At 40.8% G+C, this 17,341-nt stretch overlaps 1 pseudogene; it reads right to left on the bottom strand.

Moving 5' to 3' along the window:
• Positions 1-10,692: 10,692 nt before the first annotated feature.
• On the bottom strand, positions 10,693-11,602 carry LOC148121934 (vomeronasal type-1 receptor 90-like; annotated as a pseudogene).
• Between the last annotated feature and the right edge of the window lie 5,739 nt (positions 11,603-17,341).

The following is a 17,341-nucleotide window of genomic DNA, read 5'->3' as shown; positions in this document are numbered from 1 at the left end:
CTAGATACACACACACACACACACACACACACACACACACACACACACACACACACAGAGTTTAACACAGCTTCTTGCTGTTTGCTGGCAGTATGCCACAGCTCCTTTAAGAGAAGTCTTTTTGACTCAGTAGTAGCAGAAAAAAAACCTGTGTGGTATCAAAACGGCAGCTTCCTGGACCTTACTGTCAGCACAAACTCTGGCTCTTTCAGGAGACTGAACATTTAAATGGGTTCTGTGAGCAGAGAGCTACAGCTTATTTACTGGAGACATATACCCACTGTGTGCCTAAAAATGGGGAAATGTGCATGGCTCTTAGAGGCAACAAACATTTCTCTGGCATGTTAGACTGGGCTGAGCAAGCAGGCAGGGCTGTGTTGTCCCTAGCTATGCCCATTTAGCATAAAAAAGCATTTCTGGTCAGAAAAGGATTACAGATATGCAATAAGGACAGATTCTGACATTAAAGACCTCTAAAATGGCGAAGAATTAGAAGCTGTTATCAAAAACCTCCCTACCACAAAAAGCCCAGGACCAGATGGTTTCAATGCAGAATTCTACCAGAACTTCCAAGAAGAGCTAATACCTATACTCCTTAATGTATTTCACAATATAGAAACAGAAGAGTCATTGCCAAATTCGTTTTATGAAGCTACAGTTACCCTGATACCAAAACCATTCAAAGACACAACCAAGAAAGAGAATTACAGGCCAATCTCACTCATGAACATCGACGTGAAAATTCTCAATAAAATACTGGCAAACCGAATCCAAGAACACATTAGAAAAATTATCCATTATGATCAAGTAGTCTTCATCCCAGAGATGCAGGGCTGGTTCAGCATACACAAATCTATCAATGTAATCCATTATATAAATAAACCGAAAGAAAAAAACCATATGATCATTTCATTGGATGCTGAAAAAGCATTTGACAAAATTCAACACCCATTTATGATGAAGGTGTTGCAGAGATTAGGGATACAAAGTTCATACCTAAATATAATAAAAGTTATTTACAGCAAACTGACAGCTAACATCAAATTAAATGGAGAGAAACTCAAAGCCATTCCACTAAAATCAGGAACAAGACTAGGCTGTCCACTCTATCCATACCTTTTTAATATAGTGCTTGAAGTTCTAGCAATAGCAATAAGACAACATAAGGGGATCAAGGGGATTCAAATAGAAAAGGAAGAAGTTAAACTTTCGTTATTTGCAGATGATATGATAGTGTACATAAGCGATCCCAAAAACTCTACGAAAGAACTCATACATCTGATAAACACCTTTTGTAATGTGACAGGATACAAGATCAACTCCAAAGAATCAGTTGCCCTCCTATACACAAAGGAAAAGAAGCAGAGAGGGAAATCAGAGAAGCATCACCTTTCATGATAGCCACAAATAGTATAAAATATCTTGGGGTAACTCTAACCAAGGAAGTGAAAGATCTATTTGATTTAAGTCTTTGAAGAAAGAAATTGAAGAGGATACCAGAAAATGAAAGGATCTCCCTTGCTCTTGGATTGGGAGGATCAACACAGTAAAAATGGCAATTCTACCAAAAGCAATCTATAGATTCAATGCAATCCCCATCAAAATCCCATCAAAATTCTTCACCGACCTTGAGAGAACAATAATCAAGTTTATATGGTAAAATAAAAAAACCAGGATAGACAAAACAATCTTATACAATAAAGGAACTTCTGGAGGCATTACCATCCCAGACTTCAAACTCTATTACAGAGCTAAAGTAATGAAAATAGCTTGATATTGTCATAAAAACAGAGAAGTCGACCTATGGAATCGAATAGAAGACCCGGATATTAACTCACAAACCTATGAACACCTGATTTTTGACAAGGGAGCTAAAACTATACAATGGAAGGAAGAAAGCATCTTTAACAAATGGTGCTGGCATAACTGGATGTCAACCTGTAGAAGAATGAAAGTAGATCCATTATCTATCACCATGCACAAAACTCAAGTCCAAATGGATTAAAGACCTCAATATCAATCTGACCACACTGAACTTAATAGAAGAGAAAGTGGGAAGTAGTCTACAAGACAGGGGCACAGGAGACCACTTCCTAGGTAGAACCCTAGTAGCACAGACAATAAGAGCAACAATGAATAAATGGGACCTCCTGAAACTGAGAAGCTTCTGTAAAGCAAAGGACACTGTCAGTAAGACAAAAAGGCTACCTTCTGACTGGGAGAAGATCTTCACCAACCCTGTATCAGACAAAGGTCTGATCTCCAAAATATACAAAGAACTCAAGAAACTAGACACTAAAACTCTAATTAACCCAATTAAAAAAATGGGGTGCTGAACTGAACAGAGAATTCTCGACAGAAGGACTTTGAATGGCCAAAAGACACTTAAGGTCATGCTCAACTTTCTTAGTGATCAGGTAAATGCAAATCAAAACAACTTTGAGATACCATCTTACACCTGTCAGAATAGCTAAACCCAAAAACACCAATGATAGCCTATGCTGGAGAAGATGTGGAGTAAGTGGAACACTCATCCATTGTTGGTAGGAATGCAAACTTGTGCAACCACTTTGGAAATCAGTGTGGCGGTTTCTCAGGAAACTGGGAATCAACCTACCTTAGGACTCAGCAATTCCACTTTTGGGAATATACCCAAGAGATGCCCTATCATACTGCAAAAGCATTTGTTCAACTATGTTCATAGTTGCACTATTTGTAATAGCCAGAACCTGGAAACAACCTAGGTGCCCCTCAATAGAAGAATGGTTAAAAAAGGTGTGGAACATATACACATTGGAGTTTTACTCAGCAGTAAAAAACAATGACATCTTGACTTTTGCATACAAATGGATGGAAATAGAAAACGCTTTACTGAGTGAGGTAACCCAGACCCAAAAAGAGGACCATGGTTTGTACTCACTCATAAGTGGATTTTAGCCATAATTAAAGGACATTGAGCCTATAATTCGTGATCCTAGAGAAGGTAAATAAGAAGGTGAACCCACAGAAAATCATATAATTATCCTCCTGTATATTGGAAGTAGACAAGATTGCCAGGTAAAAGTTGGGTGCACGGGGGTGTGGGGGTGGATGTAAGGGGAGATGTGTAGAGAGAAGGGAGAAGGGGAGGATTCGAGAAAGTTTGGGGGAATGGGATGGGTGGGATGGAGGAAGGGTTGATATGGGAACAGGGAAGTAAATATCTTAATTAAGGGAGCCATTTTAGGGTTTGCAAGAGACTTGACTCTAGAGGGGCTCCCAGGTCCAAGGAGAGGTCCCCAGATTGTTCCTTGGACTGCAGAGGAGAGGGTGCCTGAACTGGCCTTGTCCCATAGTCACACTGATGAATATCTTGTATATCACCATAGAACTTTCATCTGGTGATGGATGGAGATAGATACAGAGACCCACATTGGAGCACTGGATTTAGCTCCCAAGGTTCAAATGAAGAGTAGAAGGAGGGAGAACATGAGCAAGGAAGTCAGGATCACGAGGGGTACATCCACCCACTGAGACCGTGGGTCTGATCTAATGGGAGCTCACCAAGACCAGCTGGACTGGGAGTGATGGAGCCTGTGATCAAACTGGACACTCTGAATGTGGCTGGCAATGAAGGCTGACTGAGAAGCCAAGGACAAAGGCACTGGATTTAGATTCTACTGCATGGACTGACTTTGTGGGAGCCTGGTTTGTTTGGATGCTCCCCTTTATAGACCTGGATGGAGGGGGGAGGACCTTGGACTTCCCACGGGGCAGGGAACCCTGACTGCTCTTAGGACTAGAGAGGGAGGGGGAGGTGGGGAGAGGGAGGGAAAAGGGAGGCAGGAGGAGGTGGAAAATTTTTAATAAATAAGTAAATAAATTTAAAAAAAGACCTCTAAAATGTGTTTAAAATGTATGTAGGCTTGTGAGAGAGAAAAAAAAGAGTGAAGAGTCAGTAAAAGTACAATTAAAGAAGTATAGATAATAAATAAACATTAAACATGTAGAAAAAGTGACAGAGTGAGGAAAATAAGCACCATAATGATGGAATATACACAGAGAGTCTGGATTTTGTATATTATTGTGTTTTCTTTGAATTTTTTGCCTGTGAAGGAGCTAAGTACAGAGAGGCATTTCATTGTACAGGATGCTAAGATAAAACAACATAAAGGTTTCTTGACTTCAAAATTTGGGTCTAAGAATTTATTGCTTTGGAAAAGAGATTCTTCTTTAGTTTCTATAGAGAATGAGAACCTGTGGATTCATTGCAGGCTATGTGGTTGGGTGGACCAAGACCTACTGAAAGATCATTGTGAACACCCCCAAAAATACTTTGCCCAACAAAAAGCAAAAAGCACTTTGCAAAGAACTATGCCCAAACTCCCAAATATTTTTTATAAATGCTTATTTACATTTAAAGGGGGATTTAAATGCTATAGAGATTTGTATTGATATTGATCTTGCTCTATTGATACTAACCTAAGGTCAATTTTTTTAATCCTCTCTAGTTTAATTAGTTGTTTCTCTTTATTTATCTATTTTTATTTTTTATTAAAAATTTCCACCTCCTCCCCTCCTCCTATTTCCCTCCCCCTCCCCCTCCCCGCATCCTCCTCTCCCTCCCTCTCCAGTCCAAAGAGCAGTCAGGGTTCCCTGCCCTGTGGGAAGTCCAAGGTCCTCCCCCCTCCATCCAGGTCTAGGAAGGTGAGCATCCAAACAGACTAGGCTCCTACATAGCCAGTACATTCAGTAGAATCAAAACCCAGTGCCATTGTCCTTGGTTTCTCTGTCAACCCTCCTTGTCAGCCACGTTCAGAGAGTCCAGTTTGACCACATGCTCCATCACTCCCAGTCCAGCTGGCCTTGGTGAGCTCCCATTAGATCAGCCCCATTGTCTCAGTTGGTGGGCGCACCCCTCTGGGTCCTGACTTCCTTGCTCACATTCTCCCTCCTTCAGCTTTAAGGTCAATTTTTATATGTATATTTGTGCTCTTGATTGATGTATGTTGTTTGTGCTGTTCATTTACAAATGTAATGTATAAATAAGAAATACGAGCTAATAGGTAATCATCTGTAATAGTCAAGCTTGAAGTCATGTTAGTTAAGTTTTTTAGATATATAGAGATATATTTCAGTTAGATAGGTATTCTTCAAATCTTTCAGAGACCTTCAAAGAATATCGCATTTAAAATGTTTTAAAAACTTAGGACTTTTCATGACAGCGAGACACATCTGCTCCTGGCAGCACCAATAATTTTAAGAGGAAGATGGGCATCGAAGAGGCTCCTTATGGAGTTTGCTAGTCATTTGGGATCCTGCCTGAACTGCTTGATGCTATGCTACACGAACTGGACATGTAGAACCCACAGAGAAATGACTGTTTAACTTGCCTAAAGGTGAGGCAGTTCTTCAGGGTTCCTGCTTCATGAAAGAGTCTGCAAGACATTCTGCAGGACACAGAAAATATAACTGACAAACTGCCAATATAGGCGGAACTGTCTTTGAAATTTCCTGCTTCAAGGAAAAGTCTGTTGGATATAATGGGCCTGTAGGCTGAAGAAGGATGCTCCAACAATAAGAGAAGAACTTTGGGTGACTTTCCGGGTAGTGAGATGTCTCAGACAATTCTAGAGTTTTTGAAGTTGCTTACAATGTACTTCCTGTTTACTTAGATAATATTATATTTTTCTGGAGACTTTGATGGAGTTGAAGAATAGATAATTATAATTATAGTTTTCCTTAGTTATAAGAAAATATAAAGTAGATATAAATAATGTAACTGTAATTCTTACTTGGTAGCTGTTTTGTTATATGTAATTTTTCTGTGTTAAAGTTTAAACCTTCCTTTTATTTAATCAGCAAAGGGAAATGATGTGGTAGCTTCTTCTGTCTATGTGTTGCTTTTTTGGTTAATGAATAGAGAAACTGGTTTGGCCTGATAGGGTCGAGCAGAATTAGGCCAGGAAAATGAAACTGATTCTGGGAGAAAGAAGGTGGAGTTAGGACAAGGCATGTAGCCCTGCCAGAGAGAGATGCCAGAACTTTGCCTGGTAAGCCACAGCCATGTGATGGTACAAAGACTGGTAGAAATGGGTTAAATTAATATGTAAAAGCTAGCCAATAAAAAACTAGAGCTAAGTGCCAAGCAGTGACTTAAATAATGTAATTTGTGTTGTTAGTTTGAGGCTGAGCAGCCAGGAACAATCAAATGGCAACTTCCTACATCCACATATCAATGAACACCTGATTTTTAATGAAGAAATCAGAAATACACACTGGAAAAGAAAACAATATCTTCAATAAGTGGTACTGGTCAAATAGGATGTATGCATGTAGAAGAATGCAAATAGATCCATACTTATCAGACTGTATAAAACTCTACTCTAAATGGATCAAAGACCTCAACAGAAGGCCAGATACACTGAACTTGACAAAAGAGAAATTTGGGAATAGTCTTGAGCCTGTCATAGAATAAAAGCGATCTGAGCAGAACACTGATTACACAGGCACTAAGAACAACAATTAATAAAGAAACTCTCATGAACTAAAAGCCTTGCTGTATGGAAAAAAATCAACTTCATTTAGAAAAATTTGGTAGAGTTTTTGGGGTCACTAATGTACACTATCATATCATCTGCAAATAACGAAAATTTGACTTCTTCCTTTCCGATCCGAATCCCCTTGATCTCCTTATGTTGTCTTATTGCTATTGCTAGAACTTCAAGCACTATGTTGAAGAGATATGGAGAGAGTGGACAGCCTTGTCTTGTTACTGATTTTAGTGGAATAGCTTTGAGTTTCTCTCCATTTAATTTGATATTAGCTGTTGGCTTGCTATGTATTGCTTTTATTATATTTAGGTATGACCCTTGTATAGATCCTCCTGGAAATTCGAAGCAAACAAGATTTAGGGCAAAAGCTGTGAGCATGGGGGTGGGGGCAGGGGTGGGAGTGAGTTTGGGGAGAGGGCGAGAAGGAAGGGAGAAGGGAAGGACTGGCAAGAGCTTGGGGGAGTGGGAGGGTGGAGATGGAGAAATAGTTGATATAGGAGCAGGGAAGAAGACACCTACAGTAAGGGATCCATTTTAGGGTTGGCAAGAGACTTTGATCTAGAGGGGATCCCAGGTGTCCACGGGGATGTCCCCAGCTAGGTCCTTGGACAGCAGAGAAGAGGGTGCCTGAACTGTCCTTGCCCCACTATCACGCTGATGATTATCTCAAATATCACCATGGAATCTTCGTCCCGCGACGGATGGAGATAGAGACAGAGATCCTCATCAGAGCAACGGACTGAGCTCCCAAGTTCCAGTTGAAAGGCAGAAGGAGGGAGATGATGATCAAGGAAGTCAGGACTGTGAGGGTTTCATCCACCCACAGAGACAGTGTGCCTGTTCTAATGGGAGCTCACCAAATCCAGTTGGACTGGGACTGAAGGAGCATGTGATCAAACCGGACTCTCTGATTGTGGCTGACAATGGGGGCTGATTGAGAAGCCATTGATAAAGGCAGTGGGACTTATTTTTATGGCATGTTCTGACTTTTTGAGATCCTAGTCTATAAGGATGCACAGTTCCCTAGGCCTGGATGTAGGGAGGAGGGTCTTGGACTTCCCACAGGGCAGGATTCCAGGCCCTCTCTCAAGCAGTGCAGGAGAGGGAGGGGGGATATGGGGGAGCAGGAGGGGATTGGGAGGAGGGGGAAGGAAGTGTAAATAATTGAATGGAAAAAAAGAGAAAAATTTGAAGCCTACAGAATGAGAAAAGATTTTTAACAATTACATATCAAATAGAGGGCTAATGTTCCAAAATATATAAATAACTCAACATGTTGACATTAAGAAAACAAATAACACAATTTAAAAGTGGGGTATGGATTTGAACAGAGAATTTTCAAAAGAGTAAAATCACATACTAAGAAGCACTTAAAGAACTTTTCAACATCCCTAGTCATGAGGAATACGTCAATTAAAGCTTCTTTGAGGTTTTATCTTACACCAATCAGAACGGCCAAGATGAATAACACAAATGACACTTCCTGGTGGCATGGTTATGAAGTAAGGAGAATGCTCATCCATTGCTGTTGGCAGCACAGACTTGCCCATTTACTATGGAAATCAGGGTGGTGGTTCCTCAGAAAGTTGGGAATGGAGCAATTTCAAGATTCAGCTTTACCACTGCCAGGCATAAACCCAGAGAACACTTCATCCTACTATAGAGGCACATGCTATTCAAAGCATCTAGAAATTGGAAACAACCAGATTACCAATAACAGATAAATGAATAGAGAAAATGTGGTATATTTACACAATAGAATATTACTGAGCCGTGGAAAGTAATGAAAATTGCAGGTAAAGAGGAACTAGTAAAAGTCATTCTGAGTGAGGTAACACAGACCCAGAAGGACAAACATGGTTTGTTTCTTCATATTTGGATTTTATTTATTATGTCATTGATAAGCAAGTCATGATCCATGTAGCCACAGAGGTTAGGTATAGAATTAGGGAACAGTAGTGGGGGACTCTCACTAGGAAGGAAGATAGATTAGATAGTTATGGATAGATGAGGTTTGAGAGGGGGATTAAATGGGGAAAGGGGGATTAAATGCCGAGAGGGACAACTGGATCTAAGGAACACTTAAGGGATGATGTGGAAAACAATAGAGCAGAAACTTCCTAAAGTACATACAGATAAGAAAGCAATCACATCACAGAATAACAGAAGGACAGAGCCCCAAACTCAATCTCTCATCATCAAATGAAGCTTCCAGTACTAGGCAATGGTTACATCTAATTGAGTTGTTGGCCACAGGGGCTCCATGAGAACCTGAAAACAACCAGGATATGGTCAAGGCTATTGTTTGTTCTGTACAAAATGATAGACACCATCTCTTTTGCCCAAAGACAATACCTACACAACTAATTGAACATGAAGAATTCAAGCTGGTGCTTATCTAAAGCCTTCACCGCAGCAGATGAGAGTTCATGGGACTGTAAAGTAACATGAACACTACAAAAGGAGAGAACCAAAAACCGGAGAAAAGCAAACACCAAGTCAGCTACAACCCTTCAATCCACAATCGTGTCCTGCCTGCAATATACTCTGCTACACAATGGAGGACACCAAGTAACAAGGCCTGCCAAACAAAGAACAAGAGACACGCATATAAACTCAGAGACTGTGGCAACAGCACATGTCTATACCAGATGGACTCCAAGACAGAAAGGAGAAGTGATTACCTGGCCCCATCACAAATCCAGAAGTATCACCATTTGATAGTCACTTGCAAATGAAGCATTAGTTTTTTTCCAAGGGAGTTTCACTGGGGGAAATAAACCACTCTGAAGAGTAGGCCCCATGCCCAACAGAAGGTGGTCAACACAAATGAACTCAGTGGAATCTACAGGTCCTTTGCATATGTATTATGTCTTCTAGTTTAGTGTTTTTATGAGAGCCCTATATGTGAACTTGTCTTTTTTATCTATATGTGTTTCTTGTGCTTTTTCATTGTCTCCTTTTCTTCTGTTTGTTTTGTTTTATTCTGACTTGTTTATTTTTGTTTTACCTTGATATTTATTTCATTAGTAGGCTCAGGTGCTTGTTTGTTTTCTAAAATGAGACAGAAAGTGTGTAGCTCTGGATGAGGGAGGGGAGGAACTAAGAGAATTGGGGGAACAGGAAACTCTAACCAGAATATATTGTATGAAAAAAATCATTTATCTATAAAAGAAAAACACAAAATTTCAATGGTGGGCTGTGGTGGTGAACACTTCTAAAGCTAGAGCAGGGGTGACAGAGACAGGAGAATCACTGGAGCTACCATCTTGGCCTGTTTGTAAGCTCCTACCAAATGATGCTCTCTCAAGATAGAAAGTAAATGGCATATGAAGAATTAAAGGCAACATTGTTGTCTCCTGACCTCAGTGTGCATATGCACACACATCCTTCATATGAGCACACACACATGCATACACACATTCACAAAAAACACACAGTACATCATGTATGTGTATATAACAATCTTTAGTTACCAACAATATTTTAAAAATTGTGAATGAAATGAAGTTCAAATACACAGGCAAATGAATTTTTCATCTAAGACTTATTAATTAACCTTGATTAAAAATGGAAAATTCAATTCACATTGTTTTTGTGCTGCAGAGAAACTACTTAGGATAGAGAGTTAAAGCTACAATAGAATATTTGCACTATTCTTAATGACTGAAAGTGGATTAAATTCCCTTCAAACAAAATATGTTAATGTTAATATCAGCAAGGCACTTCCTTTGAATAACCTCAGCGTCAAAGGAACATTTATGATATAAAGTAAAAAGGAAAGAGTAAGAGATTTCCTGGGGAAGTTTCAACTTCTGGAGTACAGTGAACTTAAAGGACTATACAGTACTTGGCAATAGAAATGTCACAAGAACGTACCTGTGTAATATCACAAATTTTATTTAAATATATAAAGAATCGTGATTTTTTTACTTGAACTATTAAAAAAATTAAGAAAAATCTGTATTTTTGAAAAATATAATTGTAACTGAACCAGAATTATGCCTTACAACCATCTCTATATCCAGGTCAAGTGGGGCCAATAGCTTCTTCTGACCTCTGTGGGTATCAGGAATTCACATATACACACATGTTGATGCAATACCCATAAATAAAAATAAATAAATAATTTTATTAAAAACGAGAAAAATTATCCTTTTCAAAAAATCTGGTGGCACTTTGACCACAAGCTTTTCAGTATATCAATTATTCTGCTATTAGAACCGATTTGTACCAAAGGAATAATTGTGGGATAGACATTCATCACAAACTTCTGAACACTCAGGGTGACTGGGTCGTACATACATAACAGGACTGAGGTGGATGAGATGATGAAGTCTACCGAGTACATCACCACAGAGAAAACCACCAGCAGCAAGATGGTCTGGGTGGCCCTTGTCTCAGGGGATGCTCTTGGGTGGCTGAGGCTGTGAAGATGCTTGTGTTGCCTCTGATGTCTGAACAAGATAATCACCATGTATGTACTAGCGCCCAGCATAACTCCTATAAGAAATACATCTCTGGAGATTGCTACTGTTAAAATCAGTGCCCAGAAAATGTAGTTCAAAGAGAAGAGTGAGCAGGATTTACTGACCTTCATCTGGTTGGTCACACTCACATTGGTAAAAGCACCAGCATAGAAAATCTGGTTGCTACTGAATGACAAGTTGAAAGACCAAATAAATAAGAAAGCACAAATCATTCACTTTTAAAGATTATATTTAAATTTTGCCAACAAAGAGGCACTGGGACTGATAGTGACAGCCTGAAACACACTCAGGAGGCAGGTGATGCAGATGGAGAGGCCTCTCATCACTCTGTTTATGTAAAAAGTTGTCTTACATTTGAAGTCATTTTCAATGTTCAATGACTCAACTATCTCTTTAAGCCAAATATCACTTCCAGTGAGGACCAGCACTATGTGGATGAAGGCCAATTGACAGGAGATCATGTCCGTGGGTTTAGGTCTGTGGCTTAGGATTATAAAAGTATAGGAAAAAAAAAAGAAACATATTGGCCAAGACTCCAAGTGCAGCTTGGAAATTAAGGGCAATCTTTAATGAGGACATACGTGGAAAGGGAACTCATCTTAAGCTCATAGTAGAAGCATATTTCATATAGCTAAAAAATAATAGTGTATTTTATATACCTGGAAAAAATAATAGAGTATACATCAGACTTGTGATTCACTGGTCAGTGTTTCTATATCATCATTTTATTTTACCTATTTATTCTTGATTAACCTGTTTCTTTAACCTTTGGTGTTCCAGAATGGACATCATAGCCCACATTTTTATATACTTCCCCATGTATCTACCTGTGTATATAGCATACTAGAGATGGGAAAGGCATATATATAGTCACATCCTCTACAGAACGCACAGTTTGTGGGCCCGCTATTAACTCAGGGTACATGCCTTAGCAATCCAGTCTTATTGATTTACATTGCCTCGTTTTAGAGTTAACACATTATACAGTAATGATGAACACAGAAATCAGTCACATTTTTACAAGTCAGTAAAACGTACATTGACCTGGAAAATATTCATGAAAGAAATCCAAAAACATGAACTAAGTGATCTTGGAGACATCGCAGAGCATCCCCAGAAGGCTTTCTGCAGACGTTGAATAAAGCCATGTTTATAAAGTGCTTGATCGCAATGCCTGGTGCTCAGAAACTCCTTACTAGATGGTAGCCACCAGTAGCAGCCGAAACGGCAACATAGTGGAAATACAGTCACGAACTTAGATAGCCTTGCAAGACTAATAAACACACCCTTCATCCTCCTCTCTGCCTCAGCAAGTCTCCATGCTGCTTGGTAAAATTCGGGATTCCTTAAGCATCTTGTCCTGCGTGCAGCAGCGCCTTCTTGTGGTTACATTAGGTTATGACAAAATACATGATTGCTCCCAAGTAGTCAGCCCGCATCAGACTGTATGTGTGGAAGGAACAGGTGATGTTGGAAGCAAACCTAGCCTTGGGGACTACATGACACATCATAAATGACACGCAGGAGGTCTTAAGCTTCCCCCGTGTGACTTGAAGACAGATGGTTGTTCTGGCCGTTTCTGCTGCCACTGTCCTCCTTCATAATTGACTCTGCCACAGTTCTGACTCCAGCTTGCGTTTTTTTCTGGCGCCTCTAAAGCCACATTTGAAATGAGTTAGTGCCATCTACTGGGCGAACACAGGAAGAATGAATCTTGTTTTATGTGAAGAACGATGGAACCAGGCAGGTTCTGATGTCACATTGGTGTGCAAGCCTCGACTTCAGCCTAACGCCAGCAGTTGCCCTAGTGTCCCCACTGTTTACTTCATCGGAGTCTAGAGTAGTTTGTGGGCCACCTGCCTCTCAGAAGTTACGGAAGGCAGTCGTGGAGGGCCCGCGCAGAACTGACAGAACCAGCCCTCTCCTCCTCACCAGGTGGGCTGTGTGCTAATTCCTGCTAAGATGGAGAACACTTTTTATCTCCCATGAAACCTAAAGTTTAGATCTGGAAAAGATGCTGAGGCACTGCTTTCTGTGTGTGTGGGAGCCGGTGACTTTGCTTGTAATGAAAACTTGGAGAAGTTTACATGTTCAGGATCTGGATACATTATGGTAGAAGTAGATCCTGGAGTATGGTGCAGTGTCTGATGATTCTTCTGGGTTGTGTGTGTGTGTGTAGCTCAGAGGTTGACACTGAGTGTCTTTCTCAGGTGATCTCTATTTTTGACTCAGTATCTCTCAATGAACCTGGATAGTACCTGAATAGTAGGTTTGGCAAGGCTTCCTGATCAGCAAGCCACAAGGATCCTACTGTCTCAGCTCCCCTGGCACTGGGATTACAGGGGTGCACCTCCACACCCAGCTTGTTATTTTTGTACACGGGTACACTTTACCAACTGAGCCACCTCCCCAGCCTATGGACAGTTATTTTGAAGGACACAAGCCAAGGTTCATAATATCATGGGCAAAAGAAGTGGGCCTCACTTTGAATATAAGAATGTGTGTGTGCGCACACGCTTGCACATGCACGCATGTATGTCGAATATGCCTCTAACAGACACTGCACTGGCTTTGCTCTTCTCTCATCCAGCTCACCTAAACTGAGCAGCAGGAGTTCAGGGAGTGTGCCAGGGTGTGTCAGCGGAGGTAACAGGAACCTTATCAACTGTAGATCACATGCTATGTGGTACTCGAGACGCTGAGGAGTGTGCGGCACGAATTCTGGAGGTCACTGGGATGGCAAGGCCTGGCTGGGCATGTTTCCCTTAGGTTTGCAACGAGCCCTTAGGTTTGCAACGAGCCCTTAGGTTTGCAATGAGCCCTTCCATCTCTTGGCCTCTCTGGGGAAAAGAGGCCCATGCCTGTGAAAAGCAACATCGGGATGGAGGGTGGGTTGTGTGGCCTTGTGGAGAGGGGAAGTCCATTGACCTCATGTGTGTGGTGCCAGGACTCTGGGGGTACTGTCACTGTGACTGAAACCATCCATAGACCAAGAGGGTCCATCTGTAGCTGCATTATTATGGGAGACTGGAGAGGAGAGACTGGGGGTCCTCCACCTTAGCTAAATGTCTTTCCCTTTCCCAGCCAACGGTGTCGTGGTTCTGAAGAGAAGGACGACATGGACATAGGGCACCCAGGAGGAGGAGAACAAGGGCCTCACTAATAACTCCTGTGACTGGTTGTGCCTCACTAATAACTCCTGTGGCTGGTGACACAGTAGAGAATAACTTAGAAAATCCCCATTTTTTGAGGAAAATCTTGTATACCCACAGATAACAAGAGAATTCTGAAGTAACTGCTATTCTGTTTATAGAAAGACAAATAGGAATACAGTGAGCACAGTGCCCAGGGGGTGCAAATGTGTGATTAACTTTAAGGGTAGGTTTCTGGGTAAGATAATGCATTTCTAGTAAATTTTCTTTTGCAGACAATGTCTCTTTAAACCTCAGCTGGTGTTATTACTGTAGACTAAAGTATGAAAAACGCTTTTGATTCATTATTTTGTGTGTTTGCTGTAAGTAGATTGTTATTACTTTTATTGTAAAATGTTGTTACTTTAGCAGATATTTCTAATACAGCCTTTCTTTTGGGAAAAATAGTTAACATTTCTCTATGAAAGATATATTAGGTAATACTTTTGTAAGAAATGTTGGTGTTCATATTTATATTTTATTGACAAAGGTATAAAGGTTTACTTTTTTGGCATTTCAAGGATAACCCTATTGGCAACTGGGATGGAAGGTTTGATGGAGTACAACTTTGTAGTTTTGCGAATGTTGAAAGTACAATTCTTCTGCATATCAATGATATCATTCCAGGTATGCCTCCTTTATGTATTCAGAAGATAGTTTCTCATGTATTTTGTTATGAGAATGCAAATTTATACTAAAGATGGATCTTTTGAAGTTGGCTTTATAGTGTAGAATTGTCATTAATAAACTATTCTTTCTTTTCCCCTGAACCAAGGCAATAAAGGTTATTTCTAAAAAGTATGTAAGTATAGTGAAGTTTATACATTATCTCTTACATTGTCTTCTCCAAGACATTCTAATAAAGAAAGAAATCCTGTCTTGTAATTGGAAGGTTCAAAAATACAAAAAATGTTGTCTCTTGGAATAAGACATGAAGCTAGAATCTTTAAAAAAAATTGGTTATCTCATCTAAACTCCACAGAGGATTCAGGATTCTTATTAAATGATGGCTTAAGTTCCTTTTTTGTTGTTTTTAATTATTTTTTCATTTATTTTACATCCTGATCTGAGTTTTCCCTCCCTTCTCTCCTCTTGTTCTCCCCCCCCCCGCCGGCCCCAGTTACCTCCCCTCTGTTTCTGTTCACAGAGCTTATTTTAGTCCCTGAATTTCTTATTTCATAGAAATGGAAACTGAAGGCTCCTAACTTGCATTCTGTCTTTCCTGTCTACCTGTTGGTATCAAGTCATAAATTGTTCTACAGTTTTTTTTTGAAAGTAATTTTATTAAATTATAAAAAGTTTCCATTTACGCCCCTCCTCCCAACGCCCTCCCACTCCCCCCTCCCTCTCCTCCTCCCTCTTTGTCCCCAAGGGCAGTCAGGGTCTCCTGCCCTGTGGGAAGTCCAAGTTCCTCCCCCCTCCCTCCAGGTCCAGGAAGGTGAGCATCCAAACAGACTGGATCCCAAAAATCCAGTATATGCAGAAGAAACCAGTCCCAGTGTCATTGTCAATGGCTTCTCAGAAAGACTGCAGGCCAGCCACATTCAGAAAATCCGGCCACATTCAGAGAATCTGGTTGGATCACATGCTCGTTCAGTCACGGTCCATCTGGCCTTGGTAAACTCTCATTAGATCCGACCCCTTGTATCAGTGGGTGATAGTATCCCTCGCAGTCCTTCGTCATTTTCTTCCTCCTTCTGCTCCTCATTTGGATCTTGGGGGGCTCAGTTCGGTGCTCCAACGCGGGCCTCCATCTGTATCGCCATCCAACGCCAGATGAAGGATCTATGGTGATAAGCAAAATATTCATCAGTATGGTCACGGGCCAAGGCCGGTTCAGGCACCCCCTCCTCTGTCCAGAGAACAATCTGGGGATCTCTCCTTGGACCTGGGATCCCATATATAATCAAGTTTCCTGTAAACTCTAAAATGACTCCCTTAGTTGAAATATATTCTTCCCTGATCCCACATTCATCCTTCCTCCCTTCCCCCCATCTCGGTCAACCGAGCTTTCTCCATTCCTCCCCTACTCCCTTCTCTCTAACCCTCTCCCCTTCCAACAACCCTCCCACCCCCCCACCCCCCATGCACCCAAGGTTACCTGGGACTCTTGACTATTTCCTACCTCCTGGCGGATAGCTAAATAATCTTCATCAGGTTCGTCTTCTTATTTAGCTTCTCTAGGATCACGAATAATAGGCTCAAAGACCTTAAATTATGGTTAGAATCCACTTATGAGTGAATACATACCGTGTTCCTCTTTTTGGGTCTGGCTTACCTCACTCAGTAAAGCGTTTTCTATGTCCATCCATTTGCATGCAAAATTCAAGATGTCATTATTTTTTACCGCTGAGTAAAACTCTAATGTGTATATGTTCCACACCTTTTTTAACCATTCTTCTATTGAGGGGCACCTAGGCTGTTTCCAGGTTCTGGCTATTACAAATAGTGCTGCTATGAACATAGTTGAACAAACACTTTTGTAGTATGTTTGGGAATCTCTAGGGTATATTCCCAAGAGTGGAATTGCTGGGTCCTGAGGGAGGTTGACTCCCAGTTTCCTGAGAAACCGCCACACTGATTTCCAAAGTGGCTGCACAAGTTTGCATTCCCACCAACAATGGATGAGTGTTCCCCTCATTCCACATCCTCTCCAGCATAGGCTATCATTGGTGTTTTTAACTTTAGCTATTCTGACAGGTGTAAGATGGTATCTCAAAGTGGTTTTGATTTGCATTTCCCTGATCGCTAAGGAGGTTGAGCATGACCTTAAGTGTCTTCTGGCCATTCGAAGTTCATCTGTTGTGAATTCTCTGTTCAGATCAGTACCCCATTTTTTAATTGGGTTAATTAGAGTTTTAGTGTCTAGTTTCTTGAGTTCTTTGTACATTCTGGAGATCAGACCTTTGTCTGATGAGGGGTTGGTGAAGATCTTCTCCCAGTCAGAAGGCAGCCTTTTTGTCCTACTGACAGTGTCCTTTGCTTTACAGAAGCTTCCCAGTTTCAGTAGATCCCATTTATTCATTGTTTCTCTTATTGTCTGTGCTGCTGGGGTCCTACTTAGGAAGAGGCCTCCTGTGCCTAAATCTTGTAGACTACTTCCCACTTTCTCTTCTATCAGGTTCAA

This window comes from Myodes glareolus, chromosome 6 (genome assembly GCF_982192425.1).
Source record: "Myodes glareolus chromosome 6, mMyoGla1.1, whole genome shotgun sequence".
Classification (NCBI taxonomy): Eukaryota; Metazoa; Chordata; class Mammalia; order Rodentia; family Cricetidae; genus Myodes; species Myodes glareolus.
The sequence above is the reverse complement of the archived record's forward strand: the minus strand, read 5'-3'. Positions and strand labels throughout refer to the sequence as shown.